Raw genomic sequence first — 6,000 nt, forward strand, 5'->3', positions numbered from 1 at the left:
TTTTTTTTTTTTTTTTATATATATGGGCCCACTTTTGAAAGGGTTGGGTCCACTTGATTATATCATGTCATGTTTGTGTAATTTTTGGATATGCATACCTTTCAAAGTTTCAAACAGCTGGGATGCAAATTCAGTAAAAGGGTACTTTAGGAAAGTTGTGGTATAAAGATGATTTTATAATTGAATAATTTCAGGATTGTTGACTACTGTTGGATATTTGACTATATTCGTAAGGTCTTGTTTCCCATTTTTTTATTTTTTGGGTTTTGGCTACTTTCTATTTCTATTTCTATTTAGACCATCTTCAATGGTTAGATTCAAGTTTGAGTATTGACATACAAAATAAGTTTTTTTTAATTTCAATGGTGATACCTGATGAGGAATTCTTGGTCTCAAGTAGGTAGAGACCATAGTAAGGTCATTTTCGTAATTTAATAATAATAAAAGAGTACCTTATCTGTAAGCACCAACGATCTATATAGACAATACCATCCTGAGTAGTATCAAAATACCATCCTATAACTTGTTGGTATCATCATAGTACTACGGTTGGTATCATATTAAACAAATATTATTGTTGGTATAATTAGCTTTATAGTTGGGATCCTAATTAAAACTTTGTTGGTATCTAACTGCGCTCGATTGGTATCAGAGCCATACTATTAAAAGCTAAAATAAGGTAGTAATTAATTAGGTAAAACTGGAGAATACTAGACCATCTACTGAGTGTAAAAAGCCTGATTTTAAGCATTACTATCATATTCCTGAAAATTCTAATAATCTTGGCCCAGTCCTTAATTATATTGTAGATCAAATTGGTGAGCTTAAAGTAGAAGTTGGTAGTGTACATTGTCGTTGCATGAGTAGTGAGCATAAGCTATCAGCAGAAATAACAGAGATTAATAAAAATCTTAGTGAGCTAAAAGAACAAGTTAAACAAGTACAACTTGCTTTAACAAACGAGGTTAGACATCAGTTTAACAAAGAAGTATCACCTAGTAAGGAAAAGATTGTTCCATATAAATATAAATATCCTTTTCAAAATCTAGATAAAAATAAGAAGTTTACTGTATCACTTCCTAAAAGACCTATTAGTAATCAAGAGACTAAAAATGAGCCATCATCTTCAGGAGAAAACACTTGAAGAATTACAAGTCTTATTCGATAAGGAAGAAGACCCTAATAAGCTTAACGAAATCATGAATTTAATTTCTAAAAAAGGGATTTCTTCTATAGAAGAAAATAATTATGTTACTTTAGAAGAAGACCTATATCAAGAAATGGGATTAATGAAGTTAAATGATCTGGATTTTCTACCCATAGAAGTAGTCCAACAAAAGATTGAAAATAAACTAGGAAAAAGAGTAATGGATAATAATGATGTGGGAGAAGAAATTATTGATGAAAACATTAATGTAAATAATGTTATCCAAAGACCTAGATATCAAGGAGAAGGAAGTTGCACACGACCAAGATACATACCAGGGAAAACTACCCGGTTTAGTGTGAAGGTTATGCCAAACCAAATTCCTAAACAAGAAGAAGTAACTCTTGAACCCATAAGTCAAACTGGATATAAGCTTAAGTTAGATGGAGTAAGAGATAGACAAAATGTATTAGATCAATGGAAGAAGAGCATGAGTAGTGTACTCAACCTAAACACTGACTGGACTTCTGAAAATTTCTTAAATTATATCGAACATAGTTTTTATGGTTGTGTAGAAGATTGGTACGATGGAATAGATGAAGAAGTCAAAGCTACATTAAGAACTAGTGAATCTCCTACTAGAATGTTTAGGCAGTTATGTCAATTCATTGAGTTAGAATTCATTGGTCTAAGAGCTGATCCTAATGAAAAACGAACAGAATATCAAAGAAAGTTAAGTAATTTGTCCATCTGTAATATGAAATATGTTGAGAGTTACATTATGGAGTTTGAAACATATTATTATAAAATTGGAGAAAATGAGACAAATCTTGGAATGTTCTATGATAAATTACCAAGTCCCCTTAATGAAGAAATTAGTGAAAAATATCAAGAATGGAAAGAAAAATTCTTAGCTAGGGATGCCCTAAGAAACAGAATTGCCTTTCTAAGAAAATGGATTGAAAAGAAATGTAGAGAGGTTGCAGGAACTCAACAAATGAAGAGACAATTTTTCGCTTGTTGGGATTTCCCAAATAACTATGGATGTGAAAGAAAAAACTATAATAAGAAAAGGAATTATAAGAAAAATAAATTTGACAGATCAAGAGGAGAAACCTATAAAAAGAAGTACTATAAACATAAATATAGAAAACCAAGTAGGTTTTTCAGAAAAGCAACATATTGTCCTGAGAAAAAGAAAACATGCAAGTGTTGGTCTTGTGGAGAATTAGGACATTATGCTAATGAATGTAAGAAAGCTAATCATAAATTAATGGAAGCCTTAGGTAGTTGGGATTACATAGAAATACCAGAAGACGAGGCTTTAGAATTGGCTTTAGGTAATAATAAAGGAATAGTAGAAATAATAGAAGAAGAAAATGAGTATAATGAAGAACCTGAAGACAGTGAGTTTGAAGATGAAAATTATGAAGAAATAAATAATATGATGGAAGGAGAAGAAGTAGAAAACTCAGAATCAGATGACAATGATGAGGATAAAAGTAAAATGACTATAGGTCAACTAAAAAGAGCTGAGTATTCTATTGATGATAAAGACCTAGACCAAATGAACAAAAAAAGTTGGAACTTTCCCCAGATTACTAAAGATAAAATATTTAAAACTTCTCTCTTCACAATTAAAACTAAATATGTATGTGAAGAAATGGAAGGAAGTATAGTAATTGAGAATTGGGAAAAGAAAGCAGCAGAAATTAATATCATAAACTGGAAAAGCATCAAAAACCATAAAGAAAAAGGAAAATATAGTTATATTTGTATTGGTGCAGTACATGTATACATAACTCCTTTACAAGATTTTGGTAAAAATGTTAAATGTTTAAGCTTTGTCTGTGATGTTAGACATAAAGAGTTTTATGATCAGATTGTTAGTGGCATCACTTGTAGCTTAAGTCAAGGAACGGTAAGCTATATATGTGAACCAAGATATTATGTAAGCCTAGAAGATTCATATGCTTCAAAATTTCTAGCGATCAAGTTATTAACTCTTGGAGTAAACATGCATATAGGGACTCGACCTATACAATTAAAATGGAAGGTAGTCTATAAGTTAGTAAACACTATAGATTCATCTTTCAAAAAACAAATAGTAGACGCTCAGAAGTATGAGCAAGGAGGAGGTCCTAAAAAGAAAATAAGCCCTATAAAGGTAAATCCTAATGATATAGAAATTGAAAAAACATGGGAAGAGTTCTTTATGAATCCTACGGTAAAAAATAGGTCAAGTAAGATGTTAATAGATGAATCAGGATACTCCATATTGGAATAACTACGAATCCTAAAATGCAGAGAAGTATGAGTCTTAGAACACCAAGTCTAAGCAGACAAAATTCAACTATAATAAGAATGGAAAAACAAGTCAATGAGAAACCCGAAGAAGATGAAGAAGAAATATTAGACTTAATTTTAAAGTTAAATGAAAAATATGAAGCTAAAAAGGCCCTAAAACAACCAGCAAGACATAGTATAGATATTGGTTCATGTTCTAATCTAGAAGTGCATGAAGATCCGAGTAATTCTATTATTGATAAAAGAAAAGTAATTGGATATAAGACTAAAACTGTGAGTGAACCAGTATATGAAGATGAAGTTAATATGCAAATGGAAGCTTGTAATGAAGTAACCAGTACTAATCCTAATAGCATTTATATTCCAATTGATATATGCATTGAAGACTATAATAAATATAAATTATGTGCGTATATTGATAGTGGTTGTTCTACGTGTTTTGGAAAAAGATCATTATTTCCAGAATTCTTATGGAAAAAGGCTAAAAATCCTATGCAAGTTAGAATTGCTAATAATAGTGTCATGATGCATATGGAGATAATTGAAGATTTAAAAATAGAAATTGGAGGAGTTCTATGTGTTATTCCTATTTTATGGGCAACTGATCAACCAAGTCATGATATGATAATAGGAAATAACTTTCAAAGGTTATACTCCCCATGCACTCAAACTATTGATTAGATAATCTTTACTATTAATGGTCATTCTGTTCCTATACAGAAAATATCAAAGGCTTATACCCATCAGACTATGGAATTTACGCGCAGCCAGCGTGGTGATAGAGTTACACCTACACAACGAGAGGTTGCACTTAGAATTTCTGAGTGTGAATCATCATTAATAGATCAAATTAATAAGCAACAAAAAAAGTTATGTGAAAAATTATATTCAACAAATCCTCTAGAGCATTGGGAAAGGGATAAAGCATTTGCTAAGATAACTTTAACAAATCCTAATAAGATTATCAGAGTAAGACAAATGGGTTATACCTACCAAGATATATTAGAATTCGATGAGCAAATAAAAGAATTGTTGAAATAGAAGTTAATTAGGAATAGCAAGAGTCCTCATAACAGTCCAGCATTCATGGTTAGAAACCATGCAGAAGAAAAACGAGGTAAAGCTAGAATGGTCATTAATTATAAACAACTAAATGACAATACTGTTTTTGATGGCTATTACATTCCTAATAAAACTGTGTTATTTAATAGAATACAAGGAGCCACATGGTTTTCTAAAATGGATTGTAAGAGTGGTTATTGGCAAATTAAAATGGAAGAAGAAAGCATTCCATTAACTGCATTTAGTGCTCCTCAAGGGCATTATGAATGGTTAGTCATGCCTTTTGGATTAAAAAATGCTCCACAAATATTTCAGAGAAGAATGGATAATATTTTTAGAGAACTTAATCATTGTTGTTTGGTTTACATAGATGATATTTTAATCTTCTCAAAGGATTTAGAACAGCATAAGAATGATCTTAAAGCTATAACTCAAAAATGTGCTGAACATGGAATAATCCTTGGAAAAGATAAATGTGTATATGCTAAACAAGAAATTGAGTTTTTAGGGTTAGAAATTAAAGCAGGACAAATAATATTGCAAAAGCATATCCTAGAAAAGATTGAAAAATTTCCTGATAAAATTGAAGATAGAAAACAACTAGAAAGATTTCTAGGATGTTTAACTTATGCTTCTGATTTCATAGAAAATCTTGCTCTATTAGGAAAACCATTACAACAAAAACTCAAGAAAAAATTAACTTGGAGCTGGAAGGATTGTGATTTTAAAATTGTTAAAAATTTAAAAACTATGTGTAAAGATCTTCCTGTACTAACACTACCTACCAGTGAAGATGATTTAATCCTTGAAACAGATGCTAGTAATGAGCACTGGAGCGTTGTCTTAAAAATAAAAGAAGGAGAAAAACTTTGCAGATATAGCAGTGGAAGTTTTAATAAAGCTGAGTTAAATTATCCTACAATGCAAAAGGAAATCCTTGCAGTCATTAGAGGGATCGAGAAGTTCTTAATCTTCTTAGCCCCTAAACAGTTCTTAATAAGAACAGATTGCAAAGGCATACTCGGTTTTGTTAAAAAGAATTTGTCTAATATGCAAGCGCAAGGGAGACTCCTGCGTTGGCAATTATGGCTTAACCAATTCTCTTTTACTGTTGAACATATACAGGGAACAAAGAATTCTTTAGCAGACAGCTTGACCAGAGAATTGACTAATGACGAAGAAGCACAAGACGTCGGAAAAACCTCCTGCCCATCAAATAGAAAAGATGGAGGCAGAGAGAAAAACTCTTATTGAAGAGACTAATAAAATAATGGAGCGGGTTTCACCCTCCACTTGGGCCTTGATGGAGGCCATGATCGTTTCATCAAAAAAGAGATCCCGAGATGGTTTGATTAAAAGTTGTCATGTAGCTGTTCGAAGATTCCTAATGTATGAAGTAATGATCATAATCCTGAGGCTCATTCCTGATATTCAGGATATTATACTAAATAAAATACAAGATAATAATTTTAAGTTCTGGTATG

Source organism: Chenopodium album, chromosome 26, assembly GCF_948465745.1.
Source record: "Chenopodium album chromosome 26, dcCheAlbu1.1, whole genome shotgun sequence".
In the NCBI taxonomy this organism is placed as follows: domain Eukaryota; kingdom Viridiplantae; phylum Streptophyta; class Magnoliopsida; order Caryophyllales; family Amaranthaceae; genus Chenopodium; species Chenopodium album.